At 37.3% G+C, this 19100-nt stretch overlaps 2 protein-coding genes across 7 annotated transcripts in view; one reads left to right on the forward strand and one right to left on the reverse strand.

Moving 5' to 3' along the window:
- Positions 1–19100, forward strand: part of CMSS1 (cms1 ribosomal small subunit homolog) — a 222676-nt gene that overhangs the window by 36366 nt on the left and 167210 nt on the right. The window lies entirely within an intron of this gene.
- Positions 1–19100, reverse strand: part of FILIP1L (filamin A interacting protein 1 like) — a 142111-nt gene that overhangs the window by 32924 nt on the left and 90087 nt on the right. The window contains exon 1 of one of the 3 annotated variants that reach the window (XM_027653360.1): positions 794–1196. The exons of the other annotated variants lie outside the window; for them this stretch is intronic. The gene's annotated coding sequence lies outside the window, so the exon portion shown is untranslated. Of the gene's footprint in view, positions 1–793; positions 1197–19100 lie in introns of those variants that run through there. 3 annotated transcript variants of the gene reach the window in all.

Raw genomic sequence — 19100 nt, forward strand, 5'->3', positions numbered from 1 at the left:
GGAGTTAATAAGTGCAGTACTGTTGAGCATCTTGCAGAATAAGCCTTGAAGAGACCAGTGGATTTTCTGATTTTTTTTAAAGCCTCGTCATGTGTTTGACCAGGATTTAAAGTTTTTTTCATCAAAATCTGACAGTTCTGTTCTCTTGTGATTTGACACTTGCACACAAAACACAGAAGAGGGAAGCAGTGTGTAGGAGTTGAAAAGTTTGTTAGTAATTAAACTAGTTACAACTGTTTTTTTTTTTCAGACATAGCAAAATCTTATTGCAAAGTAATGTTTGTGGCAATTTATACATCTCTCTGTAAACTACGGTAGAAGTTGTTCAAAAGTATAGTAAATGCTTAGAGACATATGTGCATACATGTCTACTAATATATAGCATATGCATGTAAATACAGCATAAAGAGAGGCAGTAGCTCTACCTAATATATTACAATACTGTTGGACTCTCTCCACGGCTTTAAATGCAGTCATGATTTTATCCGACCATTTGGAAAGTGTGTGTAATTCATAACTCCCTCCTTCTTTAACGTTAAATTAATTCCTTGCCTGTTGGCTCTGTAGGAATTGTTTAAAATACAGTTTGTAATGTTTGCAGTAGTCACCCTATATCTGAGCAACCAGACATCTTCTAGACCTCCTGGTGCTGTTCTGGGGTATTTCATTGTTTCTCAGTCCTCACCCCTTTTTTTTTTTAGGAAGCGACTTTTTTAGAAAGTATCTCAATAGGAAAAAGCAAGAAGCGCCAGTGCTTGCCAGAAGAAGCTTTGCTTCCCACCCTCTCCCTTACCTTGCACTCCTGGACTATAGAACTCCTGGGTCAGCTATTGCTCCATGGTGCGGGGCGCTGAGCTGTAGCATCAGGGATGTGAGCATTCCAGCAGTCCCACTAAACAATGAGAGATAGGCTCTTTGCATGCCCCAAGCCTATGGAGCATTACGTCATTGCCTTGCCATATAAGGCGCTCTGTGTTGTGCAGACTCGTCGTGTCTGACTCGTGTACTTCAGTGATAGCCAGGGCTTGGAAAGCTTGTTAATGTGTTCTGGCTCCAGCTGACGCTCAGGACTGTGTGAAAAATTTCATTTGTCTACCAGTTCATGGCCAAGAAGAATGTGCGGAAGGTTTGGGTTAGGGCAGTTCCTTTCTATTACTGATAATAAAGTCGTTAGCAGTTGTTAGCTGATTAGGTACAGTGTTTTCCACTCAGACTGGCAGCCTAAAATTTGAGAAAGGAAAAATTCAATTCCAGGTCATCTTCTTTAATTAGTTGTTCTAAGGGAGTTTTTCTGTTTTTCTTTCCTTTTTTTTTTTTTTTTTAATATGACAAAAAATGTGACTTTAGCTGAACTCCTCTGAGGGGGATATGAACTTCGAGCCTTCCTTTTTTTTTTTCCTTCTGTAAAGAGTCGGGGTCCTTGGAGGATAGTATTTTATTTCCTGATGATGTAACTACAAAACAATTCTCTAAGTGATGATGGGAAGGCCAGATGAAATCTGATTTTTTTTTTTCTCTTCAATGTTTTTTCTACAAAACCCTTTCCTTTTTCGTATGTTTGTGTTTCAGCTAACACAATTAAGCAGTCCAAGCAACTATTTTTAGTAAGGAGGTCTTAAAGAAATGAGTCATTTGTTTTAATATTTAGGAAAGAGGCAGGAAGCCAAAAAGTAAGATTTAGATTGAAGAGCTTAAAATGTATCTCTTGTATTCCCTGTCCTTTAGTGTACACCCTGAATAAACATTGAGAACACAAGGAAGAAATACTTGAAATGGGCACAAAATTTGTTGTTGAAATTCCACTAAGGGTAAATGGGGGTCAATGGAATAAACTGCTTTTGTGTTGATGGGTAAATTAGACCATGGAAAGGCATTCTACACTATTAGAGTGCAGAATGTTAAAGTAGATGCATCCACAATTCATTTATTTGCACCACTTGAATTTTAGTCTTCAGATAAACTTCAGTATAGCTTAAGCTGTCCTACTGCCTTCTTTTTGTGAATTATGTCCTACTTGAACATAATGCTAACATAAGGCAATTTACTTATTTTGGGGGTGTTGTCCCTGGGTATGAAGACAAATGGTGATTAAAATGTTTGCATTTCGTTAACAAGACAGACATCTTTTAGCTACTTTGCACATATTTACCTTGAGTGTAGCCTGAAAATTAGTCTTTAGCTGGAAAATTCCAGACAACCCTTCCCACTGCTCCTGGGTAAAGACTTCCTCAGCACTGTGCTGCTTATGTGTATGGGTGATCCCACTTTGTAAATTTCTGGGGAAGTTGGGATTTGGGTGCTTGATGAAAAACTTCCAAGCCCATTTAACAGTGTAATACTGTATACTAACCCTTCCAAAATTGTTTTGGAGATAGAGAAATGTCTTATTTGAAGATAGCAGTGGACAGACCGGGATAATATTTTATTTGCTATTCCAGGAAGATTTAATAGTCAAATCCAAACAAAACCAGAATAACCTTTAGTCCAAATTGGCCTATTCAGTCACTTGGCTAATGTTTTTGGAAACTAACATTTTGTCTAGTTTTTCTCAAAACTATCTGTGTATCATTTGAATTACATAAAAGGTCATCCAGGTGACCTTGGTATGGGGAATATCTTCAGCTACAAACTCACCCTTCCTGTCGGGGCTCTGTTTAGAGACAGGACAACTGCAGGTGCAAGGTCCTGTCTCAGGGCAGGCTGTGGAGATACTGCTGTGTTCAGTTCTAATTTGCAGAGCGTGTCAGGTAAGTTACTCTGTGGAAGGGAGCTAGGAGTTAGATGTGGATGCATTCTTTTTTTACATATATGTTTGTGTATGCAAGCGTACGAATGCTTAGAGTGAAAACTACTGTTTCTGTATTTTACTTGTTTTTTTTTCTTTCCTTCCCTTTGCAATTGTTTTGTTTTTCTGCATCTTCCCCTTCACCTGCACGCACCCTATTTCTGTAGTCTGTATGAAAATTACCTGCATTTTTTGTCCTCCCACGTGAAACAGTTGTTTTAGGCCATAAGCAGCTTTGAAGAAGAGGACTTCTCAAAAGCTGGTGGTCAAAAATCCATCCTTGCAGTCCAGTTCTGATCTGGAGTTGCAAGGAACGTAGCTCAGATAGTGCTGGTGATAAGTTTATTGGCAGTCTGGGAGCAGGGAGTAGGGAGTGCAAGTCCTCCTGTTTATAAGTCTGTGTTTACATCTGGGGATGGCCCAAGTATGAACTTCTGGTTTCTTAATTAATTCTCCTCTGCAATACAAAAGTGCACATCTGTGACCTTCTGCAAACCAGCTTTATCTAAGAGAATCAGCTGAGTGTGTAATGACCTGGCTTCCTTCTCTTATACTGTCACAGCTTCAAGGACAGAGTACAGTATTATTCCAAGTCCTGTTAAGGAATATATGATTAAAAATTCCAAATTTTGGATTACTATGACACGAAAAGCTTATTTATATTTGAGGTAATAAATAGAGTTGCAGAGAAGCCTTCATTTACTGCTTTTTCACAGTGTCTTCCAGTATCTGTAGGTGGAATCCTGGCACTGGTGAACTGTACCAAAGAGAAAAAAAAAGCCTTTGAGCAGGCAGCTAGTCCTGCCTCATTCTCCATTGCTCCCTGAAAATGAATTCTGTTTCCTTAGTTACTAGACATAGTTTTGCACGTACTTGGTGCATCTGCATGTATTGTGACAGCAAAAGAAACTGAATTTGTAGAAATCAGAGACCAAATGAAAATCTTGTTAGATTTTCCTCCCCTGACAATGCAGGGCTGCTCTCTGCAACCTGCTTGCAATGACTTCTGTCTGGTCTCTCTGCTTATCATTTTGTGTTGTTATTTGTGCCCATGTTCTCTCAGGATTTTACTTGAAAAAAATAGAAGCTGGAAAGATGGAAGACTGTACGAGGCAGGGAAAAGAGGGGATAAATAAGCTAAAAGACTTTGAGGCAATTGTTTAGACTTCATCTTAAACTATCTGAATTCCTCCCATTACTTTCCATCGTTAAACTACTTCTCTTTCCTTTTTCTTCCCATGGCGATTCACAGCAGCAGTTCCAGTGTCCTTAAACCCATAACCTATCTATTACAGCATTTGACCCCTTCCTTTGGCCATTTTGTATCTAAGATAAATAAAGGAAATTAGAACTTGGGCCTCAGTTCAACAAAGCACTTAAAACATAGCCCTGTGTATTTTTGTTGAAAAAGGAAAGGACTTCAGCAGAACTCTGATTTTAATGATATATTGAAATGCTTGGCTAAAACAGGCTCTTGGTCCCATTTACCTCATGTAGATATTGTTGAAGCTTGGGTTTTTGAAATTCTCCCTGGGCTCTAAATCTTTAGGCTACTTTTGTATTCCCAAAATAGAAATCTACGGAAGTACCCATGCTGTCAAAGATTTTATTAGAATTTTACATTACTTAAAACTTGGGTTTTTAGAGGTGGTGTGCTTAAGTTTTGCATGTGATACCTGATGAACTGAAACATGCAGGATTGACAAGTTGAATTTTAATGCCTTGCATAAATGGAATCTGTTATTTAATGTTTTAATAACTCATTTGACTTCAAGGATTTTTCTCCACTATGTGCTCAGCCTTGTCTCTGAGATCTGTGGGAGTTTTGACATAACTCAGTGGAAGAAAGCTCACTCTAATTATTTCTTGGATTAATAGCATCCTTCAAAAATTTTCTATCCAATTTATTATTTCTCCTAGCATTGTGTTTGATGATCTCTTAGATTTCATCAGTAAAGTATTTTAATGTTTTATATCCTGATGTATAGATTAATGTCTGAATATTACAATAAGGAAATATGGAGGCTATTATGGCTTAGTGACAGTCTGAAATGCATTGACAACTCATAAATTCATATGGAAGGCAAGGGGCAGAAGCAGGGGAAAGTTCTAAAGATAACATTCTTGAGATTCATGTGTCTTTTACTGTGGACCGTGGACGGAAAGAGATTCATATCTTCATTACGGTGTGTTTTTAATTTTTTTTGGCAGCAGGAAGAAATATTTTCCCAGACTATCCTATTGTTCGCAGATTCCATTATTCCATTTTTTTGGCAGATACAAATAGAATTCCTAGCCAAATATTAAGCATAATTAGATCCCTTTATGTTGGTCACTGCGTTGGGAAACTGATGACTGCACCTCTTAACTGCTAATGACTTCTAAGGAGAACTTGCAAGTACTTCATATCTGCTTGTGAGATGGTTTCCTTTTGCATAAGAGACCATGATAAGTTTTTATGAAAAGGACATATTTTGCATGGCAGAGATTACCAAAGATGAAAAGAATTTTATTTTTATACCTTCCCTGAATCTCTATAAACCATATACAGCCAATTAATCTTTTCTCCGTAATGAAATGAGATACTGTTCTTTACTTTACGAAAAATCTGTATGATAGTGTATTTTAAGAAGGCGTTTGGGACTGAATGTTTCTTTTGTTTGTGATGGGTTCTGCAGTGAGCTTTTTTTATAACCCCCACCTCTCCCACCCACAAGTGTGCCTGTCTAATTGGGCTATTTCTGAAGGCATGACAGTCATGTCAGTACTAATGCAACAGCACAAATGAGTTGTAATCATATGAAGACTGTTGTGGTAAGGTACCTTGGAAGATTCTAAGTTCCATGTCTGTGGACATGCTTGGAAATAGAACATATTTTAAACGTCTGTCTTTATGTATTAGACCTCAGAAAAAATGTGTGACACTATGTAATTAGTTGCCTACTTTTCTTCATCTGTCTCCTTTGAAATTCATTCAAAGCAAGATTCTTTCTGTAGAACTTCAGGGCAACCGTGTGAGTGAAAAATTTTGAGCTTCAAGTCTGATTCCACATGAAACCCTGTCTCAGATCTTTTTTATGTGTTAACCTAAGCTGTGAATTCAGTCGTTTTATTCAGTGATCAAACCTCTTTCTGAGCAAAAAATAATGAATAAAAACTCACATTTGAGTCAAGTTGACTCAGCTTTTTGCACTGACATGAATTGAACATGGTGCCAGTGGAGGATGCTCCTTTCAAAGCTTTGATGATATGAGGTGAAAAAGTAGATCGAGTTATTGCAGGTTCATTCGGTTCCTCTCCATCATTCACCATCTCTTCCCTTATGCTTTTCCCTTCGTGGTTCTTTCTTCCCTCGTTGCTGAGCAATGCTGTGCCACCAATGGCTTGGAGTGCAAAGCCCAGCACACAGGTAAAAGGGATTTGGCATTCAGTGCATTTCTTGGAGGTTGCAAGTTTTACAGGAGCCTCATGAGGCTGTTGCCTGCTTTGAGAGCACAGGCTTGTCAGGCACACACTGAGGTGACTGCGGCCTTGAATACAGCACAGGAACTGTAAGAAGGCTTGTTAATGCCATTGGTATTATACAAAGAGGAGTACAAAGTTGTTGTAGTTTTTTTTTACTTTTTAGTGGTTAAGTAGAGAGAATCCAGAATTCAAATAAATCTCGAGTCCTACATTTCATTGTTATAATTCTGTTGAGCAGACTTCTCTTGCCTCCTACAGATTAACCCAGTGAAAATGTAGCTGTTAAAAAGCTTGTCTGAAAGGGATTAAGGTTGTAAGAGAAGGACCATGGATTCTAAGGAAGGCAAACTTTGCAAAGGGAGAAAACATTTTTTGTTGGGCTGCCTGCAATAGTAGAGTAAAACACAAGCATGTTCTTGGGCCCAGAGGCCCTTCTTTGGGTTTCTAGATGCTGCATTTAGGTTACAAAACCTATGTAATAACAGACATACTTTCTGCTTTGATAAATCCCCCCCACCTTAGGATTCCTGCATTTTAAAAGGCTTTTCTTATTCTCCAGAACTTCAGTAGCTATACACACTAGTCCCTGTTGAAAGCACAGTCTCTCAAGTTATTGGTGATTTCGATACCTGATCAAGGAATATATATTGAAATAATGCAGAGCCAAATGTATCCTATACAGGCTGTTTTAGATTGTGGATTCCTAGGGATGTAATGTAACTTGTAAAACTTTGATCCCTTTGGGATTCAGAATTGCTGAGCTATCTGATAGATTCATAGTTTAGAAATGTGACTTAGTAGTGCGGTTCAATTCTCTGGTCTGGAAAAGTATTTACAGAATTTCTTGATCTCCTAGTGTGTAGTCACATGTAGTTCTTTGTGTTAGTCTTGCCCACAGCAGGTACTGTTCAGGGAGTCTCTTGGGCTTGGGGAAATGTATTTAACAGACTCAGACACTCCACAGCTCCAGAGTCTGCAACAAAAATTTCACAAAACCCCTGAGTGAGGAAGGGGAACAAATACAAAAGGGTATTAATTTGGCTTTTTTATGGCAGCTTGCATGAGACATGTCACCCTTAAGAACCATTACCTCCAACTCAGCAATGCTGTAGATGTGACATATCTGGGAACACTTTTATTGATCTCATGTCTCTGCATGTTATGTCAACAGGATGGACTATTACTAAGAAAACCTTTTAAGAGATGAACTCAATGCTTGAATAACCTACAGCTTGCTTTATGTTTGAAAATTGAACTCAAGAACAAAGAAAGTGGTTTAAAGAAATTATCTTCCAGCACTGAAGGAAAGACAAAATTTCCTTTTTAGTCCCTGAAATCCTATGCTCTTTAAACAGTCTTCCCTGCAGCCTTTCCCACTACTTTTTTTAGTGGGGTTTTTTAGTTGTTGAGTACTTTGTTTTTAATCTGTTTTGTTCAGTTACCTATTTTTAGTCATAAGGATGAAGTTTTTATTCCTTTTAACATAATTTGCCGTTGATAACTTAGTTGAAAGCATTCTGACAGAGCATAAATTCTGGCTTCCATTTGCCCTGGTCAATGAACTCAGGAGCTCATAATATGAAGACTAATATTAATTAGATGAAACATAGCTACAGTCCATACAAATTGTGTTTATAAAGTGTGTGATCATGATGAACTGCGCAGAGTTGATTAAATACAGTGATGTATTGGGTTCTTTCTTGCAGTGATATGATTTCACATAAATGAAATCTGAAGTGGCATCTTTTGCTACAAAAATCTTATTGTACATTTGATAATTGCTAATAATTTATCTGATAAGCAGACTGTATTGTTAAGAAGAAAGTTAAGCTGATTTCTTACATGGATATAACAAAATACCATAGGCTTTAGTACTCTTAGGTGACTCTACAGAACAAAGATTTAAGCATTGTAAATTTGTTGACCTGTGGGTTGTTCACCCTCCTCTTGTCTCCTTCCCAATAAATACATAACCACATGTATAGGTAAATATTTGTGCAAAACTCTAACCAGTAGCAAGGACTTGTAGCCTTTTTGTGGAAAATGACACCACTTATTATTTCCTTTAACTTTTAAAATGATACATAATGAAATGTCTCCATTCCATGTATAATAAATAGAGGCCTAGAACTAGAAAGTTGCTAAAGAATGAGTATCTTCTGAATTCCTAATGTGTGTTGTATGGGTTCAATGAAATCCAGTTGTGCATGACCTCTTAGTTTGATTCAAGTTGGCTTTTCCTGCTTTAAGATGTCTGTGTTTTGGGACGCATGAAATTTGTTAGTTCTTTGCATTTCTGTTTTATTCTGTTTTTCTGGGTTTATTTGTTTTTATTTCAAATTTCCATAGTAGATGGTCAGAGGCTATTCTCATGTAAAACAAATCAGTCCTTGACTTTGCTGCTGAGTAAAGAGGAGGGAGCGTACGTGAATCCAACACTACCAAAAGAGGAGTTATTTTGCTAGACACCTAAGATGTGTCCAGAGTGACATAAGGTTATACAGGGCTTGACAAGAATAAACACTTTGAGAGCTATAAAATGCCTTTGACCTCGGGGCTTGGGAACGTAAGTGGAACCTTAACTTTTAGCCATCTGTATCTAAATCAAAGCAAGTCATGCCCAAGAGATGTTGCGAAGTGTGTTTTGCTCAGTGGTCAGTGTGGTGGATGGTTACAGTTCTTGGAGCAGTTCTGGCAGGCAGAGGTATCCCTGCAGCAGAAACACTCATGCCTCAGAGGCTTGTGGAAACCCTTGTTGGTGACTTTGCTTGTGGAGTGAGTTCTGAAGTGCCTCCAGACTTTCCAGGAGTTACTCTGAAAAGTTTGCATATGCAATTGTACACAAAGGAGTTGTGGATACTTCTGAACTTTTAGGGATGATGGTTCTAATGGATTTTGATTTCTTCCACATTTTAGAAGAAGTGACTGAGGGGCTGTTTGTGATACCTGAGCTTTAAATGCTGCACTGGTATGTGTTCCACATGTGTTGATGTCACAGAGTTCGTTCGGGTCATTTAACCAAACTTTGTCTCATTACTTTTGCTTCAGTATTGTGGCAAATGCTTTCTTGGAAGCATCTTCTCTGTTTTAGGTACTTCTCAAAAGCAGGAAAGTTGCCCATTTTTGGTAGTGAATTCCTGGAGGCTTCAGGGAATAGTATTAATGTAAGTAATACAAAAAGAAGGTGAGAAATCATGTTTGTGGATTCTTTTGCAGGTATAATGATTCATTTCTTTTCATAACTGCAGTATAGCAGAGAGACCAAATCACCTTGTGGAGCTGTTTGTTTGTTTGTTTGTTTTTTTAACTTCTTCACCAGAAAAGGAGGCTTACATTTGTCAGGTTAGGTTCCAGTTTGTCATGTTGAAAGAAGAAAATTTGTTAGTGCATTATTGGAAGTGGAGGAAGGACCATGTGAAGATGCCAATGTCCAGTGGAGTCAGTGGGAAGGACTGGTTAGAGGCATTTTTAGCTTTCTACTGGAATGTAAGGAGGCTTATTGATTGCACTGTTGTTCCCCTTAGGGAGGTCAGTGGGAAAGGGAAGAGGTCCAGAATCAGGAAGTAATCCACATAGAGTAACAAATGCATGCTTTTCACTTTGACATTAATCTGAGTTTAGAAAGGAAACTGGCTGTCTTGCTTTTCTACGTGGACTTATCTTAGAAATCTCTTATTTCAGATAGGGCTAACTTATTACTGTCAATGTCATGGCACTGAGTGTAGTGCAAGTATCACCTCTGTCACAATGAAGAAAAATGTTCACTTTGTTTTCTAGTAGAGCTCTAGATTTTGTGGGTTTTTTTGGTCTGTCTTCATTCTTCTGACCCTGACATTTTTCTATCTCTCTCTTCTTAGTAATCTCTTAATTGAAAGTGATTTTACTGAGCTGATAATATAATCTTATTATTTTGTTTGCGATTTTTCTGGTGGGTATTTGAATATTTTATTCTTGGTAGACTTTTTTTCTCTTTTAAAAAACACTTCTTCACTGATCTGAAATATGAAAGCTGCTGTATGTAAAACCCCATCAGGTGACAGTCCTTTTAAAAGTGTGTGTATGTTTTATGACTTCATAAGCTGCTACTGTTTCTACTTCACTACTGTTTCTACTTTGACTAACAATGAATGTAAAAGGAATGTGTTTGTGTGCAATAGTTGAATGTCAATCCGAAGTTAAACACTTTCATAACTCTTAAGCTATGGGTGTATTGATTGATACAAGTTGGATTTCCACATATAACTGCTCTCTTTGGAATTGGACAGATCTTGTATGTGTTCTTTTGGCTGATGCCTTTTGATCATATGTGTTACTTAAAGTTACTTAAAGAAATATTTTTTGCTTTTGTATTCATAGATACAAGTTGGGAGAGGGTTTTGTTCCATTTTTTGCGAACCTATTAAATTCAAATGAAGTTGGGTTGTTCTAAATGGTTTTTTTGTTTTACTAGTTTGGAAGAAAATTGTGATTGTGATTCTGTTCTTGGTGTCAGAAAGTTTGTAAAAGCTACAGAGCAAGCAAACCATAAACAGAGACACAGCTCTCAAACAGTTGAGTGGTTCAGACTGAAAAGTGTTTGGGCTCCTGAATTCTCTGGTTCACAGTGGGCATGCTCAAATATTTTGTTGCTTCCAAAGTAGTATTACATCATCTTAATTGCAAAGTCACTATGCTATAGCTGTCTTTACATCCAAAAGGGCTCTCAAGTGGGATATAAAATATCTGCATTACATAATCAGAACAAAGCCTTTATTGGTTGATTGTACCCTTAGGGTGGGATGCTGAATGGTGGTTGCATATGGAAGATGTAATCTTGCAGAATTAACCATTTCCTAACCATCCTATCAACAACTGTGAAGTGAAATAATAGCCTGGGGATAGCCTGGGAAGAGTGTAACTAAAGAAAACAAGATTTTAAATTGGTTAAAGGAGTTCATCTTCTTTCTGTAAATGCACTTAAATGTACTGAAACAAACAGAAAGAACGAGAAGAGTTTTATGGATATGTTTAGAGACTGATTTGCTGAACTTTCATGTGGCATAATTACTGTTGTTAATGAATTCAAAGGAGGTAGACCAATTTCCACTCAGACTGTGGTTTTAATTTATTGGAAAATGATCTGCTTAAAAATACTGGAAAGAAATTTTTTTGGTTATGGAATATTAAATTTTTCTTTCTGAGCTAATTTAAGCATTTTTTAGAGTTATTGATTTGTTAAGGGCCATATGTGCAAAATTATTGTTATATGTCTGGTGATTTTAATTGGTCCGGTTCAGAACTGATCTGGTTTTTAGTAAGACCTTTTTTTGTGAAAGGTATAATATGGGGTTTATAGTTCTCAAACTGCATGAAAGTGACACCAAAGTTTGGTCTTTTATTGATTGTCGTGGTATTTTGTGTGATCTCAGTCTAGTTTTAATGAACCCGGATTTCATGAACCTCATATTAAGTGAAATAAATTAAATAAATACATAAGTCCCTACTCTATGGGAAATGAGAGCACATTAAAAAAAAAACCAGACAAACAAACGCCCCACATTAAAAATTCTGAGCTTTATGTTATGATGATCTACATGTGATTTCCTGTGTTGTCTTAATGCAGTTTTTATACATGGCTTCAGGGTAAAATGGCACCAAATTTTTAAATTAAGACTTCTAGTCAGCCTTTAGATAGGTGTACTTTTAAATCTGGAAGGTGTTTTTCAGTGAAAATACCGACTGAACCCAAGGCCATTGGTTTTGTTCCTCTCTTCCTTCTTGCACTGCTCCCAGACTAAATTCAGCACCAGTAAGAGTAATCCATCAATATTGACTTCGTTTTTGAGATATATTTGTTGAGGTGTGGGAACTTGTTGGCAACTTCTTTTGTTATTGTGCCTGTCCCAACATATCCTTAGGAATCATAAATTTGGTTTGGTAATTTCATAGAATCCCTCCAGTTCTTCTCCAAACCAGTTCCAGATGGTCAGTGCTCCCATTAAAATCTTGAAACAAGATACTGATTTTGGAAGTGTTGACCTCAAAATACTGAATCTTTCAAGAACCACTGGGACAAAAATGTGTGTAATACTGAAGACCCTCAAGTGAAAAGCAAGGCATGTACTGAAAAGACAAAAAGAAGAGCACACGTAGTGTTATAGGTGTTCTTTGAGCTCCACTGCTCTGGAACTGTGAAGTATGTGCAGGAGTTGCAGGGAGAAAGACTGCAAACCACTGGTAAACTGAGCAGTGAGTTTACAAGAAAAGAATGTTGGATCACCAGTGTTGATGCTTGGGTAAGCGATTCACAAAAGAATCTTCCATCTGGAAACTGAAAGGAAAGTTTATTTAAGGTGGCCTTTAAAAAAAAATTTAAAAATTGCTTCTCTGGTACGTGGCTGCAGCTATATATTTTGCAGCATGAGTCATAGATGGCTTTATAGTTCTACATCCCCTTGCATAGGAGGAATAAACTTTGGAGAAGAGGAAGTTAAGAGAAAACAGAAGTGTGAACAACTGCTAATGGTGCTCTCTCTGGCTCCATTCAGTCTGCCATTTCATCCTACTTGAAGGGGGTAATTCAGAGATTCCTTTCTTGGCACATAAGTGGCAACATATGTTTGAAACAGTGAGTGGAAACTGTAGGAAAAAAATGACAGGCATATGGCAACAGAAGGGCAAGGAAAAATTTGTTGCCCTAACGTTAGCCACATAATTGGTACACTTAACTTCTGAGCGACTGATTTATTTAAAGACAAAAAATTTACGCTCCATTTATTCAGATTTTCTATACGTAGCCTACATCTTGCAATGCCTTCATAATGTCTCTGCTTTCTGAGGGAGTGGAAGGTGATATGAGAGTTTCAGAGCCTCAGCAAAGGAGTGGAGGGGTAAATCTGTATGCAGATAAACCTACCTTTGCTCATATTCTCGTTTTAAAAGAGGAAAAATTGAAAATGTCCTTTATTTTAATATTCAGTTTTGCGCTTTCTTTTTTACCATGTTGAGTTAGCAAGCATGTTTATGGCCTAATGTTACCTAAGATTTACTGCTTATTGAAAAGAATAGCTGTCCTGGAAACAGGCATCATCTGAAATAGTGTTTCCATGCTGAGGTAACCTGCTGACTTAGTCAAAGAAGAGTTTCTACCCACACATACATCTGTGCACAATTGTAAGCAAAATGCAGTATCTCGAACTCTGTGTGATGTGGAGAGAATGTGGGTAGCTCTTTCTGTTTCCTCAGTAAAGTTTATGCCTTGAGTTACATAATTAATTTCAAGGGAGAGTGTTGTTGGGAAGGTCAAGATCAAACCTGGTCCTGTAGAGCTTCTGTTGACATGCAAAACGTGTGTTTAGGAACATACTTTGGCCTGAAGCTGAAAACTGTTCAATCCAAATAATCTCAAAAAAATGCTTAGGAGGAAAGCAATCTGTTTTCTCTCTATTGAGAAATAATTAATCAAAACCCTGGGAGAACGTCTCCTACCACATTTGCCTTCAAGAGTGTGGCCTCTTTTTCACAAGAGTGGGGGGGCCCTTGGAGAACTGTAACTTGGCAACTGATTGGTTGTGTTATGGTGCTTATTCCGTGGGGATCTTAGTCCTCACATGGAAAAGGAAAATCAACTAAACGATATTTTAATTTTAACTCTTCTCTCTGACCTCTTTTGGGTCTGGGATTTTATGGTCTAGTGATTTAATTTTGAGATGGTAAGTCTTATGTGAGATTATAAAGAAATACTCATAAGTTGGTTGCATTATGCCAACAAATGTATTATTTTGGGGAGGTGAAGCTTTACCAATTCAGAAAGTGTGCAGTGTTAAACTTCTAAAAATAGATAAAAAGCCAGCTGTAGCTTTTTTAAATAAAAAATCAAAACAAAACAGCCTCCATAGTACTCTTCATTAACAAGTAACACTCTGAAAACTTGGGAAATCTGAGCTAGTTTCTTTATCGGAGTAAGTGACATCTCAGATACTACCAGCAAAAGGAATGGAAACAAATGTTTTGAAAGGAAACCTATTTATGTTATTTTGGTTGTCACCCATGTTAGCAAAAAGCCAGGAAATGGCATCTGGAAACTGTAGAAATCTGTGGAGTTAGTTAGGGGTTTTCTTTCTTCCGTTTTAGCTGGGGAGGGGAACCTTTACAGCAAAATTTATTAATGTACTACTTGTTTTGGAGGAAAGAGGAGGCATTTTCAAATAAGTTGCAGGAAAATTATTACAAATATTCTATTTGGTATGTTCTGTATATTTTATTTTACTCAAATGTAAATGCGTTCAATTGTCCCAGAATTTGTTTGGGTGGGGGTTGTTTTTTTTCTGCTTTGTTTTGTTTTAGTAAGTTGACTGGTGGAATCACTTCCATGCATGCAGAATCCTGTGATTAATTATGTGTGGACTGCAGTGAATGCAGGTCAGAAGGGACAAGGACTTGTATCCTTGTTGTGGGGCCCTGCTTCCTAATTATGAATCAGCTTGTAGAGTTCTGGTTGTGTTTCCGAGCGAGCAATGGCCAAGGAAATAACTACATTTTGTATCATAAACACTTCGGCTGATGGGAGTTTTTTCCTTGAATTGGCCATCACACCCGCATAAAATGCTGTGGGGACTTGAATGTTTGAGGTAGAGCTTTTTGCCTCAGTACTTCGGTTAAAACATACAAACTATTGCCCTCTGTCAAGTGTCAGAAAAGAATGAGTGTATGGTCACTGTACTCCACCACCATGTAACTGTAGTCTCAAGGTGTGACATCTTTATGTTGTGGGAAACTCCAAGTAGTTTTTACAGCCTTTTTAAGCAAGGTTGGTGTGCCATGACTGACAATGATCTTGTAGAAGGGCAGATTTCAAATGGACATGTGTGTACTGCTTGCTGGGCATGGAACACACGTGCACAAGTAGTTATTTCTTGAGGAATGCTGGCAGCCTTTTCAGCAAAGGGGCAGGGAAGGGACCTCTTGTTTCCCATTCTCTGAATTACAGTCTAGGTCTGATGTTCAGTTTTCAGCAGACTGCTTTGTTTGTAGACTAAACTCCAAATTTGTCAGTGGTGCAGACAAAATTACTTTGTCCTATGTTAAACTTGTATTTGTCAGGTTTGACATAGAGGCACTGAGAGAAACCCTTTTTGATCCTGGTCTAACCTTAACGTCTCAGCACTAGTGTTGTAGGGCATTAATCAGAAGTAGCTGTCTCCTTCACTTGCAAAGCTTCTGATCTGAAATCCCATTAAATTTGCCACACAGAATTTGAACTAGAGCAATCTCTTCATGCATCTTTCCCTACCTTCCTTAACAAAAACTTGTTCTTAGTTCACTTAATGCATCTCTCTACAGGACATGGGAAGATATCGGAAGATCTAACATATTATAAGGATGACCACCAACAATGTAGTTGATTCTAAAAACATTGGCATGATTAATCCTACTCACCTGCCTTCTGTGTGTCTTACCTGTGCTGTCACATGGCAGTGGGTATGAGCTATTTTGAGGAGAGTCACTAGTTGACTTCGATTTGGGTATCACTGTCATGGTTGCCTTTTCTAATGCTGAGAAGATGGGATGTTCTCTCAGCTGTGACTTCTAAATGGGTAGATTTGAGCTTTTAGAATTCTTTAAATCCTTTTGTCAATTGTCATTTGAATTGTTTTTTTCAGGCTTAAATATAAGCAGTGTTGGTTTGCTGTGCTAGGATGAGTTTCTTCCCTGGGTCTTAGGGATCAGTATGCTTGTTTACTTCCCCATTCTGTCCAGATTGCTGATGCTGTTGTAGATTGTTTTCCATGTTGAAATTTTGCCTAGAGATGATTAAGAATTGCATATTCTTTAGAGCTCTCTGAATAAACTAGAGAGACAACAAATCTAATGCTTTTGGGGCTTTATTGCAGATTATGATTACAAGTTTGTAAATGTTCTAAGAGGAGGATGCAACATGAGTAGAATAGAGATCTGGTGTAAATATTTGGTTTTTAAAGTCTAGAATGTCTTCTGATGCTATTTTATGCCATTTCCTTTTAAGCAGAATGTTTGTATGCTTTTAAAAGATGTAAACTAAGATGTTAGCTAACTAGTGTGGAGAAAATAAAGTGTGTAAAAATAACCTACCTGTATACTAATGAAATAAATATTTCAACAATGTAAATAGATGACAGTAATTGCAACCTAAATGCACTTTTTGAGATTATGGTCACCAGGTCAGGAATTTTACGTTTCTGATTCATTCCTTCCCTTCTGGGAATAAGTATTACAAAATCTGTTCTGTTTGCTTCCTTCCAAGAATCCAAAATATCTTAGTTTAATTTTTTTGTTGATTTAATTGTATGTAGGGTACCAAAACCAGCCATTACTATTTCATAGTGACTTGAAAGTCGAGAATAAAAAGATCTTGTAAACAATGTTAGGACATTTATTCTAGCATGAGGTCAGGACTCTTGATATAGGATGCCTAACGAAAGTGTAGGAGGTAAACTGTAAGGTATGCAGGGAGAGAATAATTTGTTTTCTAATAATGTCTTATCTTGATTTCTGATAGGAGATACATTTGATTTCAAAATAATAATTTTCTCTTCTTTTTCATTCATATTGCTGAATCCTCAGAAACAACTGTTAAGCATTTCAGTGCCTCTGTTTTACATCAACAGGCTCAGCAGAATTTCCTAAATTTTTGGGTTAGAAATTTCTGGTAAAAGTGTCATAACCTCATCATCAATAAAAGCAACAAGCTTTTTGATGTACTTTTAATTTTGGAGTTACCACGTTTTTATGTTCATAGAGGCTCTCTGTCTCCATAATGTAAGGCAGACTAAAGAACAGCTCCTGAACTGCCTTCACTCTCCGTTCATGATGCATTGTGTGTGATGCATTTGATTGTGTCCTCTCTTAATATATGAAACAAGAAATTGTGCAGAGAGAGCAGACGAGTGAATATACAAATGTGTGTGGAAATTTCACTGAATATGGACATTTCAGCTGAAAGATGGAATTCAATTAAGAACATCAGATGTGTAAAACTGTAAAATAAAATGTATCTCAATACACATATGTACAAAAATAAGAGTGTGTATATATGTGTGTGTATGTATTTATATGGACCTATGTTCATCGAATGCATTAATGTCAGATTCCCAGAAATGTGGTGACGAGAGAGGACCATTTTAGCTCATGTCAAGACAATGTGCTTTAGTAATTTCTCCATCCCTGGAGAGCTTATTAAACACTAAACAAAATGTCTCAGAATATAACTGATTGAGTGTTTTAAATTATGCCCTTTTGTTTGGCTCTTGGCCAGCTCCTCATTGCAGAGGACTGTGGCAAATAAAACCTGTAATTTACACTGACAGTATCATGCAGTTCACTCTGCAAGCTTCTCAACTCAGAACTTTTATAAAGTAAACATTCAAACAAAGCTCAGGTTCTTAATGTAAACACATTTTGTAACTTTAAATTTAGCCAAACAGTTTAGAGTCAAATAGTGGTTGTATTTTTTTCCCTTTCCCTGTCATTATATGTTTTCCCTTTTCTTTGCTGATAAACAGGGATATCCCAACATGAATAATGAGAAAAGACAGCAGTAATCAAAGAAATTTTTTTCTTTCTCACATTTCTTTTTTTTTTTTTAACCATGTGGGTTTAGCACAAATTTCCTAACCATTTTATCACTTACTAGCAAGTGTATCCCAGTGAGGATTGACACAAATTCCACCACACATCACATACCTGCTTATCACATTCCATTTGTTCCAAACTCAGAGTGAAGCATGGAAGTTAGTGGACTTCTATAAAATCCGTAATTTTCAGATATTTCTGTGATTTTGCTGTTTGCCTTTTTTTTCCCCTCCGATTTCCTGAATTAATTTTCTTCCAAAAGAGTGTTTCCTTGAGAACTGAAATGTGAGGTCTAATTGTGTTGCCAGAAGTAGAATGGTAAGAAACCTGAATGGGCAGATGCAGTGGATGTGAAACACATAGCCTGGGTCAGTCAGTGGTCAATAACTGCACGAGGGAGAAGTACAAGAACCTGTGTTACAAATCAACAGCCCGGTGCAGATCTGTCTTTCAAATTGCCTATTCCAGGAGAGGTTACAGAAAGGGGTAGTGACTTAGCTGAGTTATCTACAAGTCATCACTTTTAGAGTGGGATTTTAGTCGATGTGAAGATGTCTGTCTTCAGTCAGTTGAATGGGACTGTCATGAGTACATTTCCATGGACAACATTGGGATCTCAGGTGCCACCTCCGAAACACAGACATCTGAGCAAAGTCCCTTGCTTTAGATATCTTCATCTATAAACTGAATCCCACCTCTGATGTCAAACATGGAACAGAGTTTACCTTTTGTTTCCAAACATAATTTACAGCTACAGTGGAAAGCAGAGAGGGGAACATGAGCCCCAGGAAGACAGAATTCGCTCCATGTTAAGCTTACTAAAAGGTGAGGTAATATAGCTATTATAAGATTGTCTGGATACCTCAGAGTGGAGAAACAGAAACGTTACCTGAAAAGAAAGTGAAGGTTAGGATTCTTTTTGGGCTGCAACCAAAAATACATGTTTTACCTTAATGGCTGCAAGAATATGTACTCTTTATAGACTTGATGATAAGAACAGAAAAGGAAATTAAATGGAATTATTTCAGTACTAAGGACTGACGTATCAGAGGACAGATGGATAAAATAGAATAAATATATTTTTAAAAAAATAAGAAACCAATGCATGGAACTTGCATATGAATGCCTGCTTAGAATATACTTTATGAAGAGCTTATTAATTCCTCTAGCACGTAGTTGTATGTACTCTCTTGTTTTATGTATTTGTTCTAAGTGCAATGACAGTGAATAAGGTTTGACACCAGTAGTGACCTGGTGTTGT

The sequence above is a fragment of the Corapipo altera genome, unplaced genomic scaffold, assembly GCF_003945725.1.
Source record: "Corapipo altera isolate COAL_440 unplaced genomic scaffold, ASM394572v1 61, whole genome shotgun sequence".
Lineage (NCBI taxonomy): Eukaryota > Metazoa > Chordata > Aves > Passeriformes > Pipridae > Corapipo > Corapipo altera.